Consider the following 16353-nt stretch of genomic DNA (forward strand, 5'->3'; position numbering starts at 1 on the left):
GCTTTGCCAAGCTTGTTTCAAGTAGGTGCTTTAGACCACTGAGCCATCTCTCCAGCCCCATGTGTTGATGGTTTCACAGGTATATATACTTATCTCCAAATTCATCAAGTTGTATACATGAAATATGTGTGGTATTTGTATACCTATTATCTATATATCTGCGTATACAGAGAGAGATATATTCAATCATACGTTGCTAAAATGGTTTTTAAAAATTCAAGACCAGGTGTGTTACCAAACTCCTGTAGGCCCAGAATTCAAGAGGCTAAGACATGAGGATTGCCATGAGTTGGATTCCAACCTGGACCACATAGTGAGTTCAAGACCAGCCTGAACTACGCAGAAAGACCCCGTCTCAAAAAAGCGACAAGAGTTCAAATTCAAGCTCTATGACCTCGAACAAGTTACTTAATGTCTCTGTGCTTTAGTTTCCTCATTTGTATAATAGAAATAATGGTACTTATCTCACAGAGTTGTTGTGAAAATTGAATTAACAATATTGAAAACACTTAATGAAATTCCTGGCAAAAGATAATCAATAAATGTTACCTATTATTTTTATTATGTGCCAACAACAGAGGAAAGCCAAACTATACTATTTGCTGGTTCTGAAATAGTTTTAATAAAAGTAAGAAATTGTAAGAGTTGGGGGCCTGCCCTGTAGCTCAGTTCTTTAAGTGGTTGCTTCAACAAAGCAGTCAGGCTCAGGTTGCTGTGGTTCGATCCCCACAACTCAAGCCAGCCAAACCTGCCCTGAAGGCATTTAGAGCAAAAAGAAAAAAAAAAAAGAAATTGTAAGAGTCATGATAACACTGTAGTAGAAAATGAGTGTCTAGGGCCAGTGAGATAGCTCAGCATATAAGCACCTGGCTGGCAGCACAAGGTCCTGAGTTCAATCCCCAGCAACCACAAAAAGAAGGATGTATCTGAGCAAGTCTTACAAAGGTCCAAAGGAAAATATTAGTTGTGCATCTATAGTGCTATTTTTACCATTTTGCCATTTATTGGATTATTACAAATACAAATGTTTGATAACACAGTGAGTACATTGTTACAGACCCATGAAAGGCAATTTGGCAATTGTATCTAAATTATAAATGAAATCCTTTGACCCAGAGATTAAATCTAGTAGCATATCTTTCATGTATATTCATGCACACTCAAAAAGACATGTGCAAACCAGGTGTTGTAGTACATTTCTGTAATCCCAGGATTCTGGGAGGCTAAGGCAAGAGGATGGAAAGTTTAAGCCCAACCTGGGAAATTTAGCAAGATGTTGTCATGATGTTTTTAAAAATTAAGGGTTAAGGGGCTGGTGAGATGGCTCAGTGGTCTAAAGCACCTAATTAGAACTAATTTAGCAAACACAGGGACCACGGTTCAATCCCCCAGCACCACATGCCAGCCAGCCCTGCCCCCTGGTGGGCTGAGCTGGCCACACACACACAAACACACACACACATACACACACACACAAATAAATAAAAAAAAAATTAAGGGTTAAGTTTGAAGCTCTGTGAAGGCACTGTGTTCAATCCTGAGTTTAAAAAAAAGATTTAAAGTCATGTGTAAGAATCTATCGCAGAGTACTTGTAAAAGCAAAATTTAGGAAATAACCTAAATGTCCATCAGTAGATACTAAGACTGAAAAATCTATTTTCTGAAGGTTGTTTTAATTGTGAAAGTCATTGCTCGTGATGATTAAGCTGTTAAGCAGTATAGGAATATAATGCAGTCCAGGCAAGGTAATCATCTGGTGGCTCACAAAATGTCTTCATGTCCTGACCCAAGAGTCCCTGACCTTTAATGGACGTCAAAACAGCAAATGCAATTGACTGAGCCCTGTGATTTTTTCTTAAAGGTTGATTTTGTGATTCACAATTCGTCAGGGCATTTGAGAAGCTAAATGTATCTAGAAGAGGAAGCAATTGTCAAATCACAAAAACTACATATTCAGTTCCCAGAGTTTTCAGATATATGTTTGTTGGAGCTGGTTTCTCCCCTGAACACAGTAGTGTTGATGATGTGAAAGAAAAAATGTCCAAGACTATTAAGAAAATTATTTTATTCAGCTATTCATTGTTGAAACTATTAGTGAGGACATCTGGAGGAGGAGAATTTGGAATATTATAAAGGCAGGTAAACAGCAGGGTCTTCTACACTGGGCATGGTCACACACACCAATAATCTCAGCACTCAGGAGTCTGAGACAGGAGAATTGCTGCATGTTTGAGGCCAGCCTGAACCACATAGCAAGAACCTGTCTGGGGGCAAAAACAGAATCATCCATACAAATCTGTTGGTTTTTTGAGACAGGGGCTTACTATGTCTCTAGGGCCTGCTGGGGCAATCCTCCTGCCTCAGCCTGCAGAGTGCTGGGATTACAGGTGTATTCCATCACACCTAGCCATCTATACAAATCTTAGAAATGTCATGGGAAAGGATACACATGGATTTTATCTTAAAATAGTGTGCCAGGGTAAGGAGGAGCCTTGTCATTAGCCATTTCCTGGAAAGCAAGATGATGGGAGGGAGTTCTTAGCCATCACTGCTTTCTAGGACACAGGGCTCAGATATATATGTCAATGCTATAATTTCTCCCCTTTGTGTAAAACAAATCTCATTCATTGCTGAGCAATTCAGAGCTGAACATAAACCTCTCCAGAGGTTTAAGAAATAGGCTCTCAAGGACATTTACTGGTGCTACGCCCAGAAAACAAGTTGAAGCATCTGTTGAGAGATAGTGGAAAAGTCACATTTATGTAGAGTCCTGAGGATAAGGCATCTTATAAGAGGAATGGTTAAAATGAACAAAAGAAGTGTTAATATAAAAATTATGTTATAATAAAGAGCCAAACCAAGAAATGAATCTGGAAGTTCACTGGCTCCATGGATTCTAAGGCACCAGTGGAAGAAAATCTTGCCATGTTACACAGCAGTGCTCATGAAGCTATGATGTGTGTGCTCCAAGTCTGACACTTGTCCACAGGCTTGATGATGACATATGCAAGGACATGCATGACCTGAACATCTCTCCAGACTTCTTCAGTGGGCTAGGTAGCAGCCATTTCAGGGAACATCCCTGTCCTGCATGGGCTATTGCAGGGATATGTTCATCTAGCCTGATATTAAATTGTTGGGCTGATTGGGCTTAAACGTTCCTTCAGACCTGTTAAAGAGGGAAAGCTGCAAGACAATTAGAATCCCATAGGGATCTGGATAGTAGTCAGATTTTACTTCTCCATGACTTCAAATCAAGTGGGAGGAATAAAAATCAGAAATGTTAGCAGAGCGGATACTAGCAACATACTGAAGAAAACTGAAAGAGTTAAAAATTTGGCAAAGAATGACAACTTTGGAAAGGTAACAGTATTCCAGTGTAATTTACAAATAACCGAAACTGGTTTTTCCACAGAAAGAAACTCACTTATATTTCTACCAGACAAGCAAACATTTACATAACGGTAACCTGCAGTTTCTAAAGGGCTTCAAAATAGCTCAAAGACAGTGAACAAGGCTTGGAGTGGTGGTCCATGTCTGTAAACCTAGCATTCTTAGGGGCTGAGGTGGGAGGATCCCAAGTTTGAGCCTAACCTGGGCATCTTAGTGACTTAGTAAAACTCTCTTTCATAATAAAACAAAAAGGACTGGGAATATAGCTCAGTAAGAAGGCCCTGGGTTCAATCCCAAGCATCTCCAAACAAAACAGAAACAGGACTAGACTCTGATTACCCAGACTGGTGTGCTGTATGACAGGCAGAATTCTCTCTCTCTCTCTCTCTCTCTCTCTCTCTCTCTCTCTCTCTCTCTCTCTCTCTCTTTCTTGGCAGAACCAGGGAATTGAACTCAGGCCCTTCCCTTGCACTTGCCAGGGACGCACTTATTCCACCGAGCTATCTGGCCCAGAATTTTCTATTAAAGCACAACATTTCTCTATACTAACTCCGTCGTGTGTGTGTGTGTGCGCGCGCGCGCGCGCGTGGCCAGCTCAGCCCACCAGGGGGCGGGGCTGGCTGACATGTGGTGCTGGGGGATTGAACAGTGGGGATTGAACCGTGGTCCCTGTGTTTTGCTAAACTTGTTCTAAGTAGGTGCTTTAGACCACTGAGCCATCTCACCAGCCCCTAACTCTGTCTTGACTAAAGATAATATTAAAGAAAAACAATTTTTTATAATGCTGGAGTTCGAACCCAGGAGAGCTCTGAGGATGCTAGGCAACTATTCTACCATACAGCTATATCTCCAGCCCAGAAAGATTATTCTTGAATCAAAAAAGACTGGTCTTTTTTGTTGTTTGTTTGTTCGTTTGTTTTCTTTTGTATTTTAACCAGGGATCAAACTCAAGACCTTGCACTTGCCAGGCAGGCGTTTATGCCACAGAGCTATCTCCCCAGCCCCAGTCTGGTCTTATAAACAGTAAAAAAAAAATTGCTTCTGCCACAGCAACCATGGAAGAACAGTAGCCATGGCCCTCCGCTATCCCATGGCCATGGGGCCTCAACAAGGGCCACAAGGTGACTAAGAATGTGAGCAAACCGGGGCACAGCCGCCACCGCGGACGTCTCACCAAACACACCAAGTTCGTGTGGGACATGATCCGGGAGGTGTGCGGCTTCGCCTCCTATAAGCCATGCACTATGGAGCTGCTCAAGGTCTCCAAGGACAAGCGCACCCTCAAGTTCATCAAGAAAAGGGTGGGGACACACATCCACACCAAGAGGAAGCGTAAGGAGCTGAGCAACGTGCTGGCCGCCATGAGGAAGGCAGCTGCCAAGAAGGACTAAGTCCTGGAATAAAGCTTTGCAGAAAGTTTAAATAAATAAATAAATTTAAGTTTGTTGAAATTTAAAACTTTTATATATAAAGACATACATTATCATGGGCTGCAAGTATGGCTCTGCAGAATGTTTGCCTAGCATTCACTAGGCCCTAGGTTGAATCCCAGTACTACAGGAGTGCATGCATACACATGAAGATATTACCAATGCTGAAAAGACAATCCACAGAATAAGAAAATATTTCTAAATCATATATCTGATAAAGGAAGTGTCTGATATATAGAATATTTAAAGAGCTCTTACCACTCCAAGCAAAAACACAGATACCTGAATTAAAACCAGCCAGGTATGGTAGCACATGGCTCTAATACCAGCACTCAGGAGACTGAAGCAGGATTTCCACAAGTTTGAAGTCAACCTGGGCTACATGGCAAAGTCCAAAAGAGATGGCTCAGTAGAATAGCGCTTCCCTGGTAATTGCAAAGGCCTGAGTTCAATCCGTGGTTCCTGCCAAAAAAAAAAAAGAAAGAAAGAAAAAGGCAAAGCACTTAAGTAGACATTCCTCCAAAGAAATACTCAAATGGCCAGGGGCCAGTGAGATAGCTCAGTAGTCTAAAGCACCTGCTTAGGCAAGCTTAGGCAGCACAGGGACCGAGGTGTGATCCCTGGCACTACATAGCATGCCAGCCCCACTCCCAAGGTGGACTGAGCCGGCCACAAAAACAAAAAATTCAAATGGCCAACAATCATGTGAAATGATGCTTGACATCATTATTCATCAGAGAAATACAAATCAAATTCACAATGAGAAACAGTTAGGATGGCTAGAATTTAACAACCACACCACCCACCCAAAAAAAACCCCTAGAAAATAATAAATGTTACTGAAGATAGGGAAAAATTGGAACCTCTACATTGATGGAAGAAATGAATTGTGCAGCTGTTATGCAAAACAATTTGGTCATTCCTCCAAAGTTAAACACAACTGCTGTATAACACAGCAACTCAGGGCCAGCCAAAAAGCTCAGCAAATTCAAGTGCCTGCAAGCAGGCACAGGGGCTGGGGGTTCAATTCCCAGGCCTGCCCTGCTGGCCCTGCCCCCAGGGCACACGGAGACTGCAATTGAGTCTGGGTGTGGTGGCATGCACCTGTAATCCCAGCTCTTGGGAGACTGTAAACAGGCAGATCACTGAGTCCGATCTAATAGTAAAACCCTGAACACCCTGTAGATCTTTCCCTAAAATACAGAAAGAAAAAAAAAAACCAGCAACTCTCTGTCTATATATATTTTGTATATATTTGTAGACAAGCAGTCAAACAAATACTTTTACACAAATGTTTACAGCAGCACTATTCACAGTAGCAGCCAAAAGGTAAAAACATCACAGATATTACTAAAATATGGTGTATATATGTGTACATATATAAAAGGGATTATTTAGCTACAAAGGGAGTCAGGTATTGACAGTACTACAAAATGGATGAACCTCAACTCAAAGACTAGTGAAAGAAACCAGACATATTAAATCACATATTGCATTATTTCATTTCTATGAAATACTCAAAATTGGTAAATCCATAGAAAATGTAGATTGATGGTTTATCAGGAGCTCAGAAAAGAGGGGAGTAAGGAGTGACTGTTTAATAAGCACAGGGTTTTCTTTCAAGGTGCAAAAATGTTTTGGAGGGCCGGCCAGATAGCTCAGCAGACTAAAGCACCTGCTTAGGCAGAATGCAGTGATGGAGATTCAATCCCGGGTGCACTGCACTGGCCCCACCCATGGGACACACACGGTGATTGAGACTGGGCGTGGTGGTGCACACATGTAATCCCAGCACTTGGGAGGCTGAAAACAGGAGGATCACTATGAGTCTGATCTATGTAGTGAGACCCTGTAGACCCTGTACCAAATACATTTTAAAAAAAAAGTTTCGGAACTAGTTTCAGGTAGAGATTACACAGTAATTGTGAATGTAGAAAATGCTACTTAAATTGTACACATTTTTTGGAAGTGCTAGGGATTGAGCCCAGGATCTCCTGCTACACACTCTACCACTGAGCTATATCTCCATCCCCTGAATCATATACTTTAAAATGGTTAATTTTATATTACATGAACTTTACCTCAATAAAAATGTTACAAAATAAAGTCTCACTAGATGTAGCCTGGTAACTTATATAGACACAACAAAAATGACAATATGCCTTATAGACCTTAAGCCCGCTTTGCAGGAAGTTTCAAAAGGAATCTTAGGGCTGGTGAGATGGCTCAGTGGTCTAAAGCACCTACTTAGAACAAGCTAAGCTAAGCAAAGCACAGGGACTGCGGTTCAATCCCCCAGCGCCACATGCCAGCCAGCCCCGCTCCCTGGTGGGCTGAGCTGGCCACACACAAATAAATAAATAAACAAATAAATTTTAAAAAAAAAGAATCTTAGTTTGGAATATTTAAAGTGTGTTATGGCTAGGAAATCAATCAAAAAAGGTTTTACCTATAGTACGTATAATTTTGAGACAATTATCTCCTGAATTATCCTGTTTCAGGGCCTGCCAAGGAGTAGCCTTCCTTACTTGCTTGTAAGGCTAGTAGCAGGCTGGTTTCCTCCAGAGGGCTTTGTATGTGTTGGTACCATACAGTCAGGCTTAGTTCCTTCAAAGTGTTTGATTAAATCCTTTTCAATGAGTTGCGTTCATAAATATGACATCCCAGAAGTCCTTGGTTACATACTAGTGTTTTCAAGTATGTATGGGTAACACAGAAGCAAAGGGGTTTTACTGAACTTGTGTAGATAATTAATTACTTTGATGTGAAAATAAGAATACCTGGCTGGGGATGTACTCCTGTGAGAGAGCGTGTGCTCTGAACGCAGAGGCCCTGGGTCCAATACCCAACACAGCACGAATAGAAGATGATAGTGGACACTCAGATGGGGGAGTAAGGTATTCCCGTTTACAGATGTTTCACTTCGTTTTATAAACCCATGGACTACTATGAGTTTTATGTTAAAGGTAGCATAAGAGAGAAAAGAAATTAGTGCTTTATCTATCCAGAAAATAGCATATTAAAGCGTCAGCAATATTCCAAACAAACGCATTTCGCACTGGGCGTGGTGGCCATTTTGTTTTAGCCGTCGAGCGGGAGTTCGCCTCCAAACTGTGCTGTTACAGACGAAAAGTAGGAAAAGGCAGGCCGGGAGAGCAGGCGGATCGTCCAGTGAGTAGGCAGCTGACCCCTAAAGAGCGAACCTCGCCATCTACCAATTACACATCAAACCAACCGCCCACCTCGTCAGCCCGAGCCCCTCCATCGTCCACTTGGGTTCGGCCGGTCCCCGGCCCGCCTGCCGCAGCCATGGTGGCAGCCCCGGGAGGAGCACTGGCGTCCGTTTCCTTCGATCCTCCGGATTTGAAGATGGCTGCCCAGTCAGCACCAAAAGTTGTGCTAAAAAGCACCACCAAGATGTCTCTAAATGAGCGCTTTACTAATATGCTGAAGAACAAACAGCCGATGCCAGTGAATATTCGGGCTTCAATGCAGCAACAACAGCAGCTAGCCAGTGCCAGAAACAGAAGACTGGCCCAGCAGATGGAGAATAGACCCTCTGTCCCGGCAGCATTAAAACTTAAGCAGAAGAGCTTAAAGCAGCGCCTGGGTAAGAGTAACATCCAGGCACACTTAGGCCGACCCACAGGGGCTCTGGCCAGAGGAGTCATTGGAAGACGAGGCCTGCCCATACTCCAGAGAGGCTTGCCCACAGGAGGACTGTGTGGGGGACGCGCCACCAGGACCCTGCTTAGGGGCAGGATGTCGCTCCGAGGTCAAAACCTGACTCGAGGTGGACGAGCCGTAGCTCCCCGAATGGGCTTAAGAAGAGGTGGTGTTCGAGGTCGTGGAGATCCTGGGAGAGGGGGCCTAGGGCGTGGAGCTATGGATCCTGGCAGAATCGGTGGTAGAGGTCGGGGTATGATAGGTCAGGGAAGAAGGGGCTTTGGAGGACGTGGACGGGGGAGAGAGGTGCCCTTACTCGCCCTGTGTTGACCAAGGAGCAGCTGGACAACCAGTTGGATGCCTACATGTAGAAAACTAAAGGACACCTGGATGCTGAGTTGGATGCCTACATGGCACAGACAGATCCTGAAACCAATGATTGAAACCTGCCTGCCTGCCTGCCTGCCTGCCTGCCTGCCTGCCTGCCTGCCTGCCCATCTGTGACAGACTCTTGTTAAAGTTGCCACATCTGTAAATAACCTTGGGAAGACAGAGAAGAAACCTGGTTGATGGAAGAAGGACCTATAATAACAGGCTGTGGCGTTACCTGCCACCAGTTTGTGCATTTTGTGTGTTCCTTTTACTTTTGATACTGTGTTGTATGAAAACCCCTTTCCCTTTGATTTGGTTGAATGTTTTTTGTTGTTTATTCCCTTCACCCAGACTTCTCTTTGAACATGAATGTGTTGGCCTTGTAGGTAGAACACTTACCCTACCTCTGCTTTCTCTTGCCTGCCATAACCTCTGACATTCTAATGTTCCTTGTGTTTGTCTCTATGCCCCCACCAGAAGGTCCCAAGAAGAGCCAGTGTTCCTGCCTAATGCCTTGGTTTCTGAGTTGGAATTCTGTTGTACATCCTCTTTACTTGGCTCTTAAGTGTCAGGAAGATGTGGAGCTCAAAAATGCATTCAGCAGGGCCAGGGGGAATAGCACAAAGACATGGTGCCTGCCTGCAAGCATGAGGTTCTGAGTTTGATTCCTGGTTAAAAAAAGAGAAGATACTGGTGAAAAATGCATTCTGCTGTGTTACCAATGTAGGAGCACTGCTTTTGCTACAGGGCCACATTACGAGTAGCACCTTCAGTTGCTTTAAAATTACTACCATGTTTATTGATACCACAGAGATGATAACCCGTGTGCTGAGTTGAGTTGTGTACTTTGTACCCCAACTGAGATTTTAAAGCTTTCTTGGGCCTTGTATCATGTCCAAAGAGGTTGAATTGGCTTCTGCCTAGACCATAGAAGCAGAAGCCAGTTGGTCTGGTAGATGCAAACTGCTGAAGGGTAGAGGGTTCTAGAGCTACTCAGTGTTGAAATCCATTATCCTTATGTTTGTTTGGGCTTCTCTGCTGGCTTTATTTGACCTGCTTTCCCTTAAAGATTTCAGTTCAACCATAATCTGTCAGTTGGAATTTCAGTGGAATCTTATATTTCTGGCTCATTATAACAAATTGTTCTCTTAAAAAAATATTGCAAACAAAACTCATACATTCCCTCATCAGTTGTTTCAAGTTCATGTAATTAGTTCTTGTGCCACTCAACCTTGGCTTAGGAGTTTATTAAGCAATGTGCTTCTCAATTCGTTTTTTAAATCTTGACTCAGTTGACTAATGTGACCTCAAAGTTGTTTATCCCATTAGTAGCCTGTACACAAAAGTACCTAGCATAGACCTTTCTACGAGGCTTTCAGACACCCTTATTGGAGTTGAAGCTCTCTTGCAGCTTGATTGCACATGCTTTTAGGGAAGCATCTGAGTAAAGGATAAAAAGCAATCTATAAAAGATGAAAAGGCTTACAATAGCTATAGTTACCTTATTACTGATCATTTTGAAAAGGGAAAAACCTAATGAGAGTATATTAGAAGAATAATAATGCAACTGACAAGGAAATGTAGTTCTGTGGCATAGAAAACAAGAAAAAGGGCAATCTAAAAACATTTTAGTTAAAACATCAGTAAATACAGTGATTAACCCTATTTTCAAAGAGGGCATTATATCTAATTTACAAAAATGTACAAACATCTTTATAGAGAAAAAAGACTCAGATATAACATATAATAGTTCTGGCATACTATGAATATAGCAACCATAGTTAGTCAGTACCCAATCTCTGACTGTTAAGTAAAGGTCTGAAACATTCGTATATTAATAAAGTTCCTCAGGTGAGTGATGTAAATCCTTACTAATAACTGGGACAATGCTACATGCAAAGTAAACAGGTGGACCTAGAGAAAACAATCCTAAAATTCATACAGACAGAGAAGAGACTCTACTCTTTGGTTTTTTGTTTTGTTTTGTTTTGCTTTTCTGGTACTGGGGATTGAACTCAGGACCATGTGTTTGCCAGGCAGGTGCCTATGCCATTGAGCTATCTCCCCAGCTCAATATATTCTACTCTTTTATGTTTTTGTTTTTGTTTTTGGTGCAACCAGGAATTAGAACTCAGGCCCTTGCACTTGCCAGGGAAGTGCTTATTCCACTGAGCCATCTCCCGCCCCAAGAAGAGACTCAAAATAGCAAAAGCAATACTTGCTGAAAAGAGCAAAGTGGAACGCACCATGAGCCAGAATTGAAGTTATATTATGAAGCTAGTGTGATGAAAAACAGCACGGTACTAGCACAAAAACGTGAGGATCAATAGAATACAAAAGACGATGCATAAATAACCCCATGCCACATTCAACCATTTTTTATTTTTCTTTTCTTTTTTTTTTTTTTGGCAAAGCCGGGGATTGAACTCAGGCCCTTGCGCTTGCCAGGGAAGCGCTTATTCCACTGAGCCATCTCCCTGGCCCCAAGGATTTTGTTTGTTTGTTTGTTCCTCGAATGCCTTCAGGGCACTTTTGGCCAGTGGGAGAGGTGTGAGGTTCAAACTCCAGCAACCTGAGGCTGACAGCTTTGTGGAAGCAGCCACTTAAAGGCCTGAGCTAGGGCCAGGCCCCCAACCATTTGGTTTTTGACAAAGGGGCTAAAAATGTTTTAGAGGAAAGATAGCCTTTTTTTTTTTTTTTGACAAATTGTGTTAGGAAAACTTGCTATCCACAAACACAAGATTCAATCGAAATCCATGTCTTTCACCATGTACTAAACTAAATCAATATAAGTGGAAGAACTAATTATTAGGGCCAGGGAGATGGCTCAGTGGAATAAGTGCTTCCCTGGCAAGCACAAGAACCTGAGTTCAATCCCTCGTTCTGAAAAAAAAAAAGAAAAAAGAACTAATTGTTAAAATGGAAACAACCTACTGGAAGAGAAAATAGGTAAAAGTCTTAAATTCATAGATATAGACAAGGACTTTCTGAACAGAACACTAGTTATATAGGAAATAATACCAAAAAAATGAACAAGTGGGATCATTATCAAATTTAAAAGCCTCAGTACAGCAAAACAAACAACCAGCAAAGTGAAAAGGCAGCCTGTAGAATGGAAAATTTTTTGCTAACTATTCTGACTAATATGTAGACTATGTGGGAATTCAAAAACATTAGACCCCCTCTGAATAAAAGGCTCAATTAGAAAACGGACACTTAAAATGGATACATCACAGAAGAAACCCAAATGGCCAATAAATATATAAAGTAATGTTCAACATTGCTGGCCACTAGAGAATGCAAAGTAAAATGACAGTGAGATTCTATCTTACCCCAGAAAGAATGGCCATCATTAAGAAATAAAATAATGACATGTTGGTAAGGCTGGGTATCAGGGGCAGGAAACCTACTGTACTGTTGATGGGAATGTGAACTTGAACTACTACAACCACTATAGAAGTCAGTATGGAGAATCCTCAGAAAGCTGAAACTAGAAATTTCTTTTGATACAGTATTCCCCTTGGAGGTATCTTCCCAAAAGAGTTAAAGTCATCATAATGCAGTGATACATGCATGCCAATGTTTATAGCAGCACAATTCATAATAGCTACATATTGATATTGGTCTATATGCTCATCAACAGATGGATAAAGAAAATGTGATGTTTGCACATAATGAAATGCTGCTCTGCCATAAAGAAAGATAAACTTGAATCATCTCTAGGAAAATTGAGACCATCATGTTAAATGAAATAAATCAGACACACAAGCTTAAATGGTACATAGTTTCTCTTATTTGAGAAGTCAAAATAAAAATGAAGAGTAAAATGAAAGGTGGGTAATAAGAAGTGGGGAGGTAGATCTTTCTCAAAGGAGAAGAAATTGGGGAAAGGAGAAGAAGAGAAAGGAGATTTTAAAAAGGAATCACGATGTATTACACACATTTACTAAGTGCTCAGAAGGAAAGTAAGCCTTACTGTGGTAGGTAACTGATTGTGTCAGCTTCAATAAAAAATATCCAACTGAACTGACTCAGCATAGTTCAGGGCGTGGAAGACCCACCATAGGGCTGGCTGTCACCAGAGTGGTATACAAGGGAAATTAAGAAGAAAGGCTTGCCTCTGTTTCTTTGGAGGAGCTTCCATCTTTGCCTTCATCTTAAGCATTGTCTTCAGCCTTCCACTACATACCCTTCGGCCTTCTGATACAGACTATAGCGAGCTCCAGGCCTTCAGCAGGATCCTGCACATCTCCGGTATGCAGACAGCCCTTTTGCACTTTTCCTCACCTGACACTGGAGGGGGCCATTGTAAGCCAATCTTGTAAATTCTTATATATTTATATATCTTGCATTAAATCTGTTTCTCTAGTAAGCACTGACTGTTATAACTGTGTATTGGAAACGTGTACCAGAAAAAAAGGAAGATGATCAAGAGATGGATAGGAAGAAAGAGAAAAAGGATGATAAGAAGGATTAAGATGTTTTATGTACATGAGCAGTTCCCAAAAGAAATGTAAACATCATGTACTAAAAATGTACTAATTATTTTAAAAAAACCCAGAGATTTAAGGTTGATATAAAGTAAACATTTTTTAAGAAATTAGAGCTGAGTTGGTGGCACACATGTGTGATCCTAGCACTTGGGAGACTGAGGCAGGAGGATTCCTCTGAGTTTGAGGCCAGCCTGAGCTATATAGTGAGTTGAAGGTGAACCTAAACTACATAATGAGAACCTGTCTCAAAAAAACAAAGAAAAGAAATTTAAATTATGATGGAAAACACTATATAGTAGCCTGCCATCTGTGGTTTCACCTTCCCAATTTCAGCTACCCACGGTGAACCATAGTCAGTACACTACAATAAAATATTTTTGAGAGAGGGAGAAAAATGAGATCATCTTCATATGCTTTTATTACAGTTTTTATAGTTTATTTATTATTGATTATTATCCTTAATCTCTGGTGCCTAACTTACAAATTAGACTTTACCATAGATATGTACGTATAGGAAAAGTACAGTATATCTGGGCTTTGGTCCTAGCTGCATGGTTGGCTGTTTAGTGATACCTCCACTTGGGGTCTTGGAATGTGTCCCCCAAATAGAAGAAACAAATATTGTACTATAGTGGTCTAATATTTGACAAAGTAGCACCTTTATTCTGACTAACAGAAGCACACCGCAGCCAGCTAGGACATTCATGAATCTATAGGAACTTCTCCAAGCAGCATACAATTTCTGAAATACATTACTTCCATAACAGTTTAACCTAGGGAGGGTAGAAAAGTCTTCTGATTTTACAGTTATACCTGTGTAATTCCTCAATAGTAATGTATCAAATCTAATGATCATTAGAATTATTTTTTTAAAGAGTGAACAAATCCTTTGTAATTTTTTCATAAGGTCACTGGGACTTAAAATAGGATAATAGGTTATTGAAAATCAATATTGTCTTTTAAAGATAAACATAGCATGTAAAATGATTGTAAAGGACCTTAACTCTTTTCTGAGAACACTTAGTTTTTTTAAGTAATCAAGAGCATAATAAAATCAAATCATAGAAAAGACATAAGATTGTAGTTCAGTTGTACAGCTCTTTCCTGAGGTTCTGAGTTCAATCCTCAGTGGAAGTTGAGGGGGTTATAATCCCACTACTCTGGGATGCTGAGGCAGGAGGATGTGAAATTCAAGCCCAGCCTGGGAAGATTATCAACTTTGTGAGAATCTGTTGCAGAATTTAAAAATATGGAAAGGGCTAGAGCTATAACTCAGAGCATCAGTGCAAAGGCCCTGGGTTCAATCTTCAGTATTCCCTAAAATGTAGTAATAATTATTGTTCAGCTAAAGATTGCCATCACAATGACTCAGTGTGCTTGAACAAATTTACATTTTTCATGTTAAACATTTAGTACAAATAATGTTAGCTCATTCAACCAATAAACCTGTATACATTCAAGAAGTATACACCTAAGTAGAATAAAAATCTACCTGCATATTCTACCAAACATTAATAAGTCAGAACATTTTGGTTTTTTATTTTTGGCAGAACTGGAGATTGAACTCAGGTCCTTGTGCTTGCCAGGCAAGCGCTTATTCTACTGAGCTACCTCCCCAGCCCCAATAAGTCAGAACAATATAGATGGTTTTAGTAAACCAAAATCACTAAAATAGTCTTATATGCTAAAAATGTACCAAAGTGATGTGAACCTGAATTTTTAATAAAACATTTGACTTTACTTTTATAGGAATACATTTTTAGTACTTTGAAAATCTTGAAGATGCAATATTCTTATTTTTAGGAATTTTGGCAATGTTCTATTTGCCAAATATGCTTCTTTTTATAAGCCAATGAGAAAGAGATCTCTTAAAAGATTTTATAAATAATTTGGTAATACTATTCAGAGGTAGGAAAATATTACACATTCATACAAAGAGATGTAAAGGACTTTCTGAATTATACATACCATCATCATCATCATCATCATCATTCTGGTTATTGCTATAAAAATGTTTATTAATGAAGAGTATCTTGAAAGGGTCTGGAGTTTGATAGAAAAGAGTAAACCTGGGAGTTATCCACAAATCATAGGAAACATAAGGAAGGATGGGAATGGCTCCTCTCTTGGACCATGCCAGGACAATGTGGTCATTGCCTTGTGGTTAGCGCTCAGAACACGAAGGAGTGGGAGGCTTCTTAACCATCACTGCTTTCCAGAAGCATAGGACTGAGATTAAGTTCAATTTTGGCAATGACAATATTTCACCAAATATTTTCTTATTTGTGGTTACTGACAATACCGACAGTGAATATACTTTGCCTACTTTGTCTGTGTACTCCCTCTGTATACTCTTTACATGCCGTATTATATCTGATTGCCTTTTGGTCCCTATGGTTGGTTTTTGTTTTTGTTTTCTGTCCCCATAACTTAACTGCAGGTTCTGTACAAGAAGGAAGTATGTACTGTGCTAATTTGTGTTCCTCCTTCTCCTTTTTCTTTTTGCTTAGCACTTAGTGTTCCATGCCCTCAAAAGCCACTGATGTTCAGTAGAACAGATTATGTCTTTTTTGATGTACTATGATAGTAGACTTTTCACAATTGGAAAATAGCATTTGCATCCAAGAACTTTCAATGTCACATATTTCATTCTTCTTTGAAGAGAATTCATGCATAGATAAGTTCTTTACTTGTTTTCTTCCCAGTTGCATATATAAGGCTGAGTCTTTGCCATATGGCTGCAGAATTTACCTTACTGAAGGGTCAGTTGTTTAGTGATACTTTTTACCAACTTCCTGCTCTCCATTGTACCAGTTTCATTGATTCAGCCAGTGAACTGGCATTGTTTAGAATGTGAAATGTCATTATGAAGGCATTTGATAGAGAAGTTTATGAATTGTGTAGACACTAGAAAGATTTCTCATAGTTGCAAACATGTCATTTTAAGCATCATGCCTAGAATTCTGTTTTAAGTAAAATCTTAGGAAGGACTTAGAAAA

General features: G+C 40.5%; 1 protein-coding gene and 1 pseudogene across 1 annotated transcript in view; both read left to right on the forward strand.

The window, feature by feature from the left end:
- The window catches only part of Hdac8 (histone deacetylase 8), a 274832-nt gene that overhangs the window by 72597 nt on the left and 185882 nt on the right, over positions 1-16353 (forward strand). The window lies entirely within an intron of this gene.
- LOC101593055 lies at positions 7959-8946 on the forward strand (annotated as a pseudogene).

Source organism: Octodon degus, unplaced genomic scaffold (genome assembly GCF_000260255.1).
Source record: "Octodon degus isolate 3935 unplaced genomic scaffold, OctDeg1.0 scaffold00280, whole genome shotgun sequence".
NCBI classification, from domain to species: Eukaryota; Metazoa; Chordata; class Mammalia; order Rodentia; family Octodontidae; genus Octodon; species Octodon degus.